Source organism: Glycine max, chromosome 5, assembly GCF_000004515.6.
Source record: "Glycine max cultivar Williams 82 chromosome 5, Glycine_max_v4.0, whole genome shotgun sequence".
NCBI classification, from domain to species: domain Eukaryota; kingdom Viridiplantae; phylum Streptophyta; class Magnoliopsida; order Fabales; family Fabaceae; genus Glycine; species Glycine max.
In genome coordinates this window covers 14105433-14119238 of record NC_038241.2, presented here as the reverse complement: position 1 = coordinate 14119238, position 13806 = coordinate 14105433, and the positions used below count along the sequence as shown (strand labels likewise).

At 37.1% G+C, this 13806-nt stretch overlaps 1 non-coding gene across 1 annotated transcript; it reads left to right on the top strand.

The window, feature by feature from the left end:
* The first annotated feature begins 3684 nt into the window (after nt 1–3684).
* On the top strand, nt 3685–8582 carry LOC100778694 (uncharacterized). The gene is made up of 9 exons (XR_005891450.1): nt 3685–3983; nt 4103–4197; nt 4871–4939; nt 5980–6049; nt 6147–6507; nt 7026–7325; nt 7493–7819; nt 7989–8197; nt 8533–8582. It is a non-coding gene; the product is annotated as an uncharacterized protein (transcript).
* The last annotated feature ends 5224 nt before the right edge of the window (nt 8583–13806 follow it).

Sequence of the window (13806 nt, the reverse complement as noted above, 5' to 3'; positions counted from 1 at the left end):
GAATCAATTTGGTTTCATGCCGGGAAGGTCGACCATGGAAGCAATTTATTTATTACGGCGGGTGATGGAGCAATATCGCATGGACCAACAAGACTTGCACTTGATTTTTATTGACTTGGAGAAAGCGTATGATAGAGTGCCTAGAGAGATTTTGTGGAAAGCTCTAGAGAAGAAAGGGGTTAAGGTTGCATATATTCGAGCTATCCAAGATATGTATGATAGGGTATCGACTAGTGTTAGGACACAGGGTGGAGAGTCAGACGATTTTCCCATCACAATTGGTTTGCATCAAGGGTCAACCTTTAGCCCCTACCTTTTTACCTTAATTCTGGATGTCCTCACGGAACAAATCCAAGAGATAGCGTCGAGATGCATGCTTTTTGCAGATGACATAGTCCTCCTTGGAGAGTCGAGGGAGGAGTTGAATGAGAGGTTGGAAACTTGGAGACGAGCTCTAGAAACACATGGCTTTCGCCTAAGCAGAAGCAAATCGGAGTATATGGAATGTAAGTTCAACAAAAGTAGGAGGGTATCTAACTCAGAGGTGAAAATAGGAGACCATATTATCCCTCAAGTCACACGATTTAAATATCTTGGGTCTGTAATACAGGATGATGGAGAAATTGAAGGGTATGTGAATCATCGCATTCAAGCAGAATGGATGAAATGGAGAAAAGCATCGGGGGTGTTATGTGATGCAAAAGTACCGATCAAGCTAAAGGGAAAGTTTTATCGGACTGCGGTAAGACCAGCGATTTTGTACGGAACAAAATGTTGGTCGGTCAAGAGCCAACATGAGACTAAAGTAGGTGTAGCGGAGATGAGGATGTTGCGGTGGATGTGTGGTAAGACTCGACAGGATAAAATTAGAAACGGAGCTATTAGAGAGAGGGTTGGAGTAGCGCCTATTGTAGAGAAGATGGTGGAAAATAGACTTAGGTGGTTTGGACATGTAGAGAGAAGACCGGTAGACTCTGTAGTGAGGAGAGTAGACCAGATGAAGAGAAGACAAACAATTCGAGGCAGAGGAAGACCCAAAAAGACTATAAGAGAGGTTATCAAGAAGGATCTCGAACTTAATGATTTGGATAGAAGTATGGTACTTGATAGAACATTATGGCGGAAGTTGATCCATGTAGCCGACCCCACCTAGTGGGATAAGGCGTTGTTGTTGTTGTTGTTGTTGTTGTACTCTTCAGTTTATTCCTACTTGCTTATTGCACTTATTAGGATTTTGATTTATTTTAGTGATTATATAGTCTCTGAATGCAGTTTTCTTGTAAGATATATTTTTAGAAACTATGGAAATGCCCACTTAGCTTCTTGAATTTAGACCTAGGGAGGAAAATATTCCTAAATGTAGTTTTGAGAAATTCTTGTTTGGACATGTCTCAGACCGCCACACCATGAATGAAGCCAGAAGCCAGGAAATATATAACCAAGTACTTGAATATAAAAAATCTAGATTTCCAACCCTTTTAAAGGCTGCAGGATTGAAATGATTAACTGTATTTTTGGTTTACTTCTGTTGGAATCCATCTATACACAAGTACTATTTCTTATATTTTATGGTTTGCTCTTCATCTATTTGATTCTTTTTTTTGTTAAGTACCAGGTTTTCTTTTTCTTTCTACTTGTTAGATTTTAGAAAGCCTTAATTTTTATGAGCCTAGTCAATCACCTAGCTTTTATTCTTGTGGGAGTGCCTTTCCTGTACACAGGTTTATTTATTTATGTGCCGGATTAATTGAAACTAGATATGTTTGACATTTATTTCATGTTGTGGCTGAAAATGGGAAATATAAATCAGATGCATCATGTTTGATTTGGTCCAGTGTATGGAGTGATACATCATGTGCCCTAACAATTTTCTTTCTATTGGGAAGAATTTGGCAGGAAGTGCCTATTGAAGGGAATTGAGAAAGAGCCTTATGTGCTGGGAAATATAAAAACTGACTGAATAATACTATTGTTTAGTCTTTATTTGATTATTTCTTTTTTCCCAGTCTTGTTATGAATGGCTTACATGCAGTGTTCTCAATTGTGAATGGTGATAAGGCAAAATTGGCCTTTGATTTATGTCAGATATAGATAGATAGATAGACTAAGTTTCAGATTCTAAATTCAAAAGGGAGAGAGGAATATAAGGATCTTAATTGAAAAGAGAGAATAAAAATACTAACAAGAAGGTAATTGAAGGTTGGAACTGGATGAGTGGGTGAGTTAAAGGACTTAAGGCTGAAAGTTTAAGGGGTGGAATGGGTTTGTTACAAAATAAAAGAAAATCAGTGGATGGATCATGGATGGCAGATAATGGGCCTGTGGGTTCAGTTGGGTTGCTTGCAAAATAAAACGAAGACAGTAAATGGATAGCTTTCTTTGCAGTTCACAGAGAGACAGTAATGTTTTTTGCAGCCGTTTCTTAGGGAGAGGCCAAGAGAGAGTTAGATTTTGCTGGTGGCAGGATGGTTTTTGCAGAATCTAAGAAGATGATGTTACAGTTACACAACAGATAGAAAATATGATGGTCAAATGAGTTGTTTCTATATTAGAAACAGACTTGCTGGAAACTCAAAAATACTATTTCATCTTTCCCCCAATTTTACCCCAAACTTTTCAGTTAGGATAGATTTACATCAGGGCACAACCTTAAGTCATTACTTGTTTAATGTTTACCAGGGACATAGAAAAGAGTATCACTAAATGCATGTTTTTTGGTGAATGATATAATTCTAAGTGAGAAATCAAGGGAAGAAGAAATTAACTGTAAATGTTGAGTTTTGTTTCCACTTTAGTAGGAGCAAGACAGAGTACATGCTTTGTAGTTTTAGCAAGAAACAAGAGTAAAACGAGTTGGACATATACATTGGTGAAAATATGCCATGTTGCGGCCAATCTGCCATAAGCCACCATTTGACAGCACTGATTGCATTTATTTTAATATATTAAATCATGAAATTTTTGAAATACTTTAGTTGGCTAGTAGTATGAGGCACTTGTTCAGTATGGATTATTGACTAAGTTTAGCTATTGAAAAGTTCCTGACTCAGTTCATGTTGGAATTCAGATCTCTTTTGCAATTTTTGGATAGCTCTAGGAAGCAGACAATTGCTTTATGGCATTCGTATTTAATTTGAATTAATGTATTAATTCTTTGTGGCTTCTGATCAATTTGAATTTTTTATTTTCTGAAAATTTGACTGCAACAGGAGATAATCAGGATATTGAAGAAAACCTAGAGAATGATGCAACAAATTCATCAAATGAAAGGTAAAATGGTAACTTAAATACAGTCTGATGATTATCATCATATTTCCTTGTTTAGATTACTACTGTACTGATTCTAATGTCATTGTTTTTAAACAATATTTTTCTTTTATTTGGTAAATTTTGAACTTTGTGGGTGTTGCCCACCAAAGCATTGTTTTTAAAGTAACAATAAATTCTATAAAACACTAAATATTCTAATCAATGCAACTGATTTATGTTGTCTTAATCTGATAGAAATAATTCCTATAAATCGTCTGTTGGATGGGCGTGTTGTTAAAAATACAATTTGTTGTCTACTCATTTTTCTTCAATTAGGATAGTAGTTTTGAGGAATATTATCAAGGTATTGTGGATAAAGTAAACTTAAACTTAATTGATGAGGAACATTTTACACAGACGATCTACATGTTCCTGCACTAATAACAAACAATTCATTTTTTGTTATCAGAATAGTCGTTGAAGAATTTCAAGACACTTCTCTGGATGCTCTATTCCGTGAAGATGACAGTGAGATGCTTGGAGATGATTCAGACAGTGACGGATTTCTTTCAGAGTTTTAAATTTAATTTATTGCTAATAATCTTGTTATTTTAAATTTTTCATTTGCTCTAGCTATTGCATACTTGGTGTATTGATTTCTCGAGTTTGTGACCAGGACTCAAGCTTTTCACATGTTATTGGAAGTGACGATGAAAATGAAAATTATATTGGGAGTAAGGACATTTCTAGCTTTTCTGTTTAAACCATTTGTAATTTCTCTCTTTGCTGCTGATAAAAATAATTCTCTCTTTGCTTGTGTTTCAATAGACTGTGATGCTAGTTTTTCTTTCAGACAGCAACGGTGCTAGTTCCTTATCAGTGCAAAACAAAGATATTTGTGCAGAACTTTTGAAGAAAGCAAAAAAGTTGAACAAACTGAAAGAAAAGGTGGTTTTCTTGTGTCTTATGGTTTAATGGTGGTTTTCTCTATTTAAATTTTATTCTGTTAAATGGAGAGAGGTTTATTGTTCCACAAATTCATATGGATGGATACCTTTTTATTTGATTAATACTTCTTTTGAACAATTATGCCATGCTAGTGTCCTTTTTTTTCCTTTTTATAGTAAAAATTTTAATTGGAAAGAAAGGAGAGTACAGAAAGGAATGATATTAATCCAAGTCAAAAAAAGGATAAACAGCAGTGAACAAGCCTAACAGTATTACAAGGTGCTGTCAAGATTACAGTAACATGAAGCATCTAGTGTTCAATGTTGAATGCTGAAACTTTTGCTGTTCTGTCCTACTTATCAAGTTTAATAAGGTAGTTGATACATGCCTCAAAATATTTCTTATATTAAATTGTGGACTTGTTAATACTTAGTTCTGCAAGAACTAAGCATATACGATAGTCAAAGGAAAGAGAAGCTATAGTTGTTACTATTTTCAATGAATTTGGACTTGTATGTTTAGGTGCTGAATTTTATGCAGTGGTGCATTATGTTGTTTTTCATTTTTCATCTTCTTTGCTTATAACAAACGAAGTATTTGCTTCTGGTTTTTTTTTTCCATTGAATGTTTCTTGTACAAATATCTAACTTAGCTTTCTTTTTGAAATCTCCAGGATCTAGGGTTTTCTAAATTTCTAGAAAGTTATAATATGAAGATCGAACAAACCGAATATGAAGAAATTGTGAGTATATTTATTAATAAGAATGTTGAAATTGGCTGTAGATTTTTTCAGAGAATATTTCACTAAATTGAATTTTAGCCTGCTTAGCTAGTTATGTATTTTAATTCTATTGATTGGATTGTTGTATTTCACTATTGTTCCCTTTTTAATTCCACTCATCAGGTGGAGCATAGGTAAAAAATGACAAGAATCATTCCTTTTAGTTGGAATAAGTGCCGAGAACTGAAACTCAATTGTGGTTGAATTTGTTTGTGTGGCAGTTGTGGCATAGACTGTTTGTTAGTTTTGCCGGGCAGTGAGTGAGTTTTGCCTCAGTAAAGTGAGGCCTTACAGAAACATGCTGTTATTTCTGGACTGGTGCATATGAATGTGATATGTTATAGAGTTACCTGAGATTCCATCCTTGCATTCCTATTCCCTAGTATTTGCAGAGGGATTGGAAATCTCTATGGGAGTATGATAGTGGCTTACAACAAATATGGTCTATAGGAGGAATAGGTTGGGCAGCAGAGAATCAATGGCGTTATTCAATGTAACAGAAATTAACCACAGTTACTTAGGTAAGTTAGCTAACTAAAAGGGAAGTTGGTGAAAAGGGGGGGTACCAAGAGAGGAGTGGCTTGTATTTTGGGAATTCAATAGAAGGGAGAGTTCCAGGTCTCTTGAATACCTAGAGTGTAGAGAGGAGATTTATTCTATTATACATTCTTGATCACTGCCCTGTATCAGATTGATACTTGTTGGGTGTTCTTTCTGTTATAAAGATTGGCTGCTTTCCCTAATTTGGAATATCTGTTGAATTATTTAAAATGATACCTTATTCTCGATAGTACTTGTAAATGTTTCTTGCAATTATATAAGGATCATATTGTAGGGCAGACATGTAGCTTAGAGTAGAGCTATACTTATAACTAATAAATAATACAGCTACTATTTCACTGGATATGATATTATTTCATGTTCTCTAACTTTTAACTTTTGACCCAACTAGCACTTATGTTGATGAAAATTGACTTTCTTTTTCTTATTACGAGGTTCAGAGTTCAGATGATGAAAAAAGCTTAGATTGGGTGCAGCCAGCGGATAACAACAATGCATGTTCTCATGCAGGTAAACTGTTGACAAGTGCATCTGTTGATTCATTGTGTAAACTGGTCAAAGAACAGTGTAGTGTTCCTGCCCTTACATGTCTCTTAAATGCTTATAGGGCAGCATGCCACAATGTTTCTGAAGCAACCAGTGTCAGTGGTTGTGTCTTTACTCGTGGCATTCAGAAGAGTGGAACTTTCTGCAAGATATTTATGTTCATGCTACATGAGGCTGATACTACATTTAGGAGGTTATTGGGAATATCAAGCTCAAGTTCCAGGAAGGAAACTGTTTTGGACCTAAAGAATACAACAAAGTGGTTGTCTGTTAGACCACTTATTAAGTCGTACATAAGGAGTACTGTGTTTCTCCTGAACCAGGTCACTGACTCTGAAGTATTGGCCTTCTCAATTTGTCGGCTCAGAGCTTCAATTATTTTTCTCTTTGCATTTCCATCTTTACTGCGCAATATTCTTAAGGTATTTCTTAAATTTAATACTGGTAAAAAATTCTTGAAATTTATCCTTGCTTTGTTAAACAGGCTGGTCCAGACAGTCTAAGAGAGAAGATTGTATTTTCATTTTCATTTTCTCAAGTGATAGTTCTCACATTTCCTATATCATGTAATTTCTTTTAGCTACTTACTGGTCAGTTGTTATGAAATATACCTTGAAATCTTCTTGCAAGAATTTCATAAACTGTTTATAATTTTATCAAAAAAGAGTTTGTACAGTCAATTTTAGGACCCCACAATTTTCATTTGAAGAGGAATCAAGTGATTGTCATGATATTACTTTCTAATAGTAGCAATATGTTTCATCCAAATTGGTGGATCACTTAATAACTGTAATTTGATTCTGTTGAGTTGATACTTTAGTTTTGGTTTGTGTTTAAAATAAGCTCTTATATGCTTTCTTGGCCTTTTGGCTAAGTTGTGTATAATGTCAATCTCATGCCATTTAAAATCTTCCTTACCTTGCCCTCGAATTTATTGCAGATTTCTGTCCATCTCTGGGCAACAGGTCATGGGTCTCTATCGTCACACTTCTTTCTCATTATACAAGATATAGTTTCAGAGTCTAGCTCAAATTGGTTCGACTTCTGCTTTGTGAAAACATACAAGGCCTTCATTAATCACTCTCAATTTGTTGAGAGAAAGTTTGAACATATACATTTTCTAAGGAACTCCTTTGTGGAGCTATGTTGTTTAGATATGCAGTAGTCATCTAACAAAGCAATGCCATGTATATTGCATCTGGGTAAGATATTGCAGAATGGGTGGAAAACCAAAAAGAAGGTCAGCTTTAATCAGTTTTAATATTGATTGCCACCTTTTATTGATGTGAAGTTTAACGAACAGTCTATTAAACAATTAAATAACATGTACAAGTTTCTATAGAAGCATAGTATCATATTACCTTGCTGAGGAAAAATTTGATATTGTGCCTTATATTTAATGGACAGGAGGTGGTTACGACAATTTGCAGTTGGCAGTACATCAATTGCATTGATCTCTGGGTTACATTTATATCAGCAAATATACATGACTATGATCTTCAGCCATTGCTGTATATGATCGTACAGATTATAAATGAGGTTGCTCTCCTGTTTCCTGGCCCTAGATATTTACCACTGAGACTAAGATGTATCCATTGGCTTAATAATCTTTCTGGTTCTAGTGGGGTTTTCATCCCTGTTACATCATTGGTGCTGGATGTTTTAGAATACAAAATTACCAAGGATAGTGGGAAACCTGGAAAAGTCTTGCAACCTATGTCTACTACCATAAAGGTCAGATATGAATTTGATAGGGCAGTTTCTTCCCCCAATTTTTTTATTATTTTTTTATAGTTTAAAAATTTATATGTATCCAACATTACAAGGGATCTTAATCCATAGCACATATTTGGATTAAATCATTTACTAAATTTTTGTAGTTGACATTTTAAAATTATTGCAGCTTCCGAAGCATTGGTTATAAAATCACGTGGCTTCCAAGAAGAGTGTGTCTCATCTGCCATTGAACTCCTTATGGAGCACTTTGCAAAATGGAGCTACCATATATCTTTTCCTGAGCTGGCAACAGCTCCACTTATACAGCTCAAGAAGGTCTTTGAGAGAACTTCTGTTGAGAGTTTCAAACGTGTTATCAAGCGTTTCATTGATCAGGTATAAGTTCTAATATAAAGTGATCCTGTTTTCCAGTCTCAGCTTTAGACTATATTACATGCCATCTTGAACTTTTGACATTTAAACGAATGCCTGACACACTGTAAGGCAAGTTGAACCTTTAAACCACAACCACGTTGCAAACTGGCTATTAATTTTGCTGTAAGTTCTGTGAAGAGTTTAGTCAACTTGTTATGTCATTTCTTGGAAGCCTTTCCCTGTTTGATGTTTAGGCATTTTTTGCCTTTCCCTTTTGTCCTTTGTTAAAGCACAATTTGAATATAGCCACCTCATCCAACTCTTTGCCTTTTCCTTTTGGGGTTGGGGAAATTCAGGTGGAGCTGAATATTGGCTTTGTGCAAAAGAAAAGAGAAGAGGTGCCTTTCTCACCGAAGGATCAGCAATCAGTTGAATCATTTCTTCAGGTTACTCTCACTTAATTCATCTCTGAATCAGTCTTTCAGTCATATTGGTGTAACTATATTAGTTAAAAATCTGATTTGGCAGGTTGAAAAACGTAATGGTAACACTCCATTTACACAATATTATAAAAGCATCATGAGCAAGGCTTCTTCTAGGAAATCAATTTCACATAGAAAGGTATGATTGACTTAATCACTTGCTTGAGTTGCTTCTTCCAAGTTTCTTTTTGTATGGTCTCATTCATGCTTTTTCGAGTCTGTACACTCTTGGTATACCTCATCCTTTTGTGTTAGAGGGATAGTCACTCTTTTCTTTCTTGAGGGATACCTCATACCTGTGTCAACGGAATTAAATGTCACAGCACGGAATTAAATGTCACAGCAAATTGTATGGGATTGCACATTTATTTGTAACAATTACTCTCTTAATTAGGATAATTAGCTGTAATTGTATATATGGCAGTTTAACTATTTTATTGGGCTGGAAATCAGGATAATTAGCTGTAATTGTGTATATGGCAGTTTAGCTATTTATTGGGCTGAAAATCAGCTTGACAGATTGTAATTAAAGTGTATTTATATGAGAAATCTCTATGAGGAGCAGCAGTTTTTGGCCTAACCTTTTCTGAGTTTAACATGGTATCAGCCTAGGTTTCGATCCAAGACCCTAGTCTGCACTTCTTTCCTTGTTCTTTCAGCCTCGTCCAAGTTCCAGTTCTCTCCAAGTCCTTGTTTTTTTTCTGTTTCTTGGTCATTTCTTTCCCAGTTCAGATTACCATCCCTTGTTCCATGTCTACCGAAAAGTATGATGTTCTCTTGGTTCGCCTCAATGGCAAAAACTACTCAGCTTGGGCATTCCAATTCCAGATCTTTCTCACTGGAAAAGACTTATGGGGTCATGTTGACGGCAGCTCTCCCATCCCTGACAAAGACACAGCTAAGGTTGAACACGCCAAATGGACAGTCAAAGATGCTCAAGTCATGGCCTGGATCCTAGGCTCTGTCGATCCCAACATTGTCCTGAATCTTCGGCCTTACAAGACAGCAGCCACAATGTGGAATTACTTGAAGAAAGTCTACAGTCAGAACAATGAAGCTCGAAGGTTTCAGCTTGAACACGACATCGCTACCTTTAAACAGGATAGTCTCTCCATCTCTGATTTTTACTCTCAATTCATGAATCTTTGGGCTGAATACACTGATATAGTTTATGCGGACTTGCCTTCTGAAGGCCTCAATTCAGTCCAAACAGTTCATGAAACTACTAAACGTGATCAATTTCTTATGAAATTGAGATCTGATTTTGAAGGTATTCGGTCCAACCTCATGCATAGAAATCCTGTACCATCACTGGATGCATGTTTTAATGCTCTGTTGCGTGAAGAACAGCGCCTCCTTACACAGTCCATCATTGGAGATCACAAATATGCTATTGTTCCAGTGGCATATGTGGCCCGAGGAAAACCAAAAAGCCATGACATGCGTACTATTCAATGTTTCTATTGCAAGCAATTTGGACATTATGCTTCTAACTGTCCGAACAAATTCTGCAACTACTGCAAAAAGGATGGACATATTATTAAAGAATGCCCCATAAGGCCACCCAAGCGAAATGTCACAGCTTTTACAGCCTCAGTTGATTCATCTGTTCAGCAACAAGCTCCTGATCCTGCTCCGACTATGACCCCTGAAATGGTTCAACAAATGATCATTTCAGCATTCTCTGCTTTAGGATTCTCAGGTAAATCCTCTTCCCCTTGGTATTTTGATTCGGGGGCTTCCAACCACATGACCAACAATGCTCAATTTCTTACTAATATCAAAAAATATCTTGGAGACCTCAAGATACACACCGCTGATGGAAATCCTTTGCCTATCACAGCCACTGGTGATATTTCTCCATCTCTAACCAATGTTTTTGTTTCTCCTGGTCTCACTAGTAATCTCATTTCAGTTGGTCAATTAGTTGACAATGATTGTCAAGTACAATTCTCACAGTCTGGTTGTCTTGTGCAGGATCAACACTCAGGGAAGATAATCGCGAAGGGGCCTAAAGTTGGACGCCTTTTCCCAATCCAATTCTCATTGCCTTCCAGTCTTTCTTTGCCTTTAGTTTCTTGTAATTCTGCTATTGTTGATTACCAAGTGTGGCATAAGCGTCTTGGACATCCAAACGCAAATGTACTTCATGACTTGCTCAAATCTAATTATCTTGGAAATAAACACAATTCATCTCTCAATGCTGTTCACTTTGATTGTATTCCTTGTAAACTTGGTAAAAGTAAAATTCTGCCTTTTCCAACACATCAGTCTAATGTAACACAACCTTTTGAAATCATCCACAGTGATGTTTGGGGGGTGGCACCGGTTATATCTCATGCTCATTATAAATATTTCATAACTTTTATTGATGATTATAGTCGCTTCACTTGGGTCTATTTTCTGCGATCAAAAGATGAAGTCTTTTCCACTTTCAAATTTTTCCATGCCTTTGTTCAGACCCAATTTTCGTCAAAAATAAAAATCTTTCGCTCTGATAATGAGGGAGAATACATGTCACACTCATTTCAGGACTTCTTGCAATCCAATGGCATTGTATTCCAAAGGTCATGCCCCTCAACTCCACAACAAAATGGGGTAGCGGAAAGAAAAAATCGCCATTTGCTTGATGTTGTCCGCACCCTTTTGCTGGAGTCTCATGTGCCATCACGTTTTTTGTGTGAAGCCCTCTCCACTGCAGTTCATCTTATCAACCGATTGTCATCTCCATCAATAGGTAATGAATCCCCTTTCAATCGGTTATATGGTCATCCACCCAATTACTCAAATCTTCGTATCTTTGGTTGTGTGTGTTATGTCCATCTTCCTCCAAGAGAACGCACCAAGCTCACTGCACAATCTGTTGAATGTGCCTTTCTTGGATATTCTCCTCATCAAAAGGGTTTTCTATGTTATGATCCTACCATCCGTAGGATTCGAGTATCTAGAAATGTCATTTTCCAAGAAAATGTATACTTTTTTGCATCACATCCTGACCTTACCTCTCCTCCAATTTCTGTTTTGCCATTGTTTTCTAACTCTCATGCAGGAGAACCATCTCCTAAACCTCTCTTGACCTACAACAGACGTACCACTGCAAACCAAAATCAACAGACAGAACCTCAAGGGCCCCTTCGAGATAATTCCTTGGCTGCTGATCCCGTAGAAGAACCAGAACCGGCTCCTCCAAGACGCAGCTCACGCATTATTAAGCCCCCAGACAGGTATATCCATTCCATGACAGCCTCATTATCCTCTATTCCTATCCCTTCCTCTTATAGCCAGGTCATGAAGAATTCTTGTTGGCAAAAAGCTATTGAAACTGAACTTCTAGCATTGGAAGAAAATCAAACATGGGATATAGTCCCGTGTCCCACATCTGTTAAGCCTTTAAGTAGCAAGTTTGTATTCTCTATAAAGCTGCGTTCGGATGGATCCATAGATCGTTACAAAGCTCGTTTAGTTGTGCTTGGAAATAAGCAACAATATGGACTGGACTATGATGAGACTTTTGCACCAGTCGCCAAGATGACAACTGTGCGCACTATTCTTGCTCTTGCTGCCTCACAATCTTGGCCACTACATCAAATGGATGTCAAAAACGCATTCCTTCACGGTGACCTTAAGGAGGAAGTTTACATCAAGCTTCCTAATGGTATGCCTACCCCTTCACCTAATACTGTTTGCAAACTGAAACGCTCGTTATATGGATTAAAACAGGCACCAAGAGTATGGTTTGAAAAGTTTCGCTCGACACTACTTGTTTTTGAATTCACTCAAAGTCAGTATGATCCCTCTCTTTTCCTACAAAGGACTCCTAAAGGCATCGTGGTGCTTCTTGTTTATGTGGATGACATTGTGGTCACTGGTTCAGATCAAGATGCTGTTTCTAGAATAAAAAATCAGTTGCATTCAACCTTTCAGATGAAAGACTTAGGCCATCTCACTTATTTCTTGGGTTTAGAGGTGCATTATCATCACCAAGGCATTTCTCTATGTCAGCACAAGTATATTCAAGACTTGGTTCAACTAGCTGGACTCCCAAATGCCACCCCTGTTGACACTCCCATGGAAGTTAATGTTAAATATCAGAGAGATGAAGGTGAACTTCTTGATGATCCCACTCACTATCGCAAGCTCGTGGGAAGTCTCATCTATCTAACTATCACTCGTCCAAATATTTCTTTTGCTGTCCACACCGTGAGTAAGTTCATGCAATCTCCGAGGCATTTGCATCTTTCAGCAGTAAAACGGATCATTAGATACCTCCTTGGCACCCCAAAGCATGGTCTGTTTTTTCCTGCTGATTCCTCCATACAACTCCAAGCATACAGTGATGCTGATTGGGCTGGTTGTCCAGACACAAGAAAATCCACTACTGGCTGGTGTATGTTCCTAGGGAATGCTCCTATTTCATGGAAATGTAAGAAACAAGATTCAGTCTCAAAGTCCTCCACTGAAGCAGAATATCGCGCGATGTCTGCCGCTTGTTCCGAAATAATATGGCTGCGTGGTCTCCTCACAGAGCTTGGATTCTCTCAAGCACAACAAACTCCGCTGCATGCTGACAACACCAGTGCCATACAGATTGCAGCGAATCCAGTTTACCATGAACGGACTAAACATATTGAGGTTGACTGTCACTCTATTCGTGATGCCTATGATCGAAGAGTCATCAGTCTACCACACATCTCAACTTCCATTCAAATAGCTGACATTTTCACTAAAACATTAACACGTCAGCGACACAATTTTCTACTTAGCAAATTGATGCTAGTCGATTTCCGGGCATCAATTTGAGGGGGGATGTCAACAGAATTAAATGTCACAGCAAATTGTATGGGATTGCACATTTATTTGTAACAATTACTCTCTTAATTAGGATAATTAGCTGTAATTGTATATATGGCAGTTTAGCTATTTTATTGGGCTGAAAATCAGGGTAATTAGCTGTAATTGTGTATATGGCAGTTTAGCTATTTATTGGGCTGAAAATCAGCTTGACAGATTGTAATTAAAGTGTATTTATATGAGAAATCTCTATGAGGAGCAGCAGTTTTTGGCCTAACCTTTTCTGAGTTTAACAACCTGACCCTCTTTGATGGGTACCCAAGAATGGTTTGGGTATTATTATTTCAAATAGAAAGA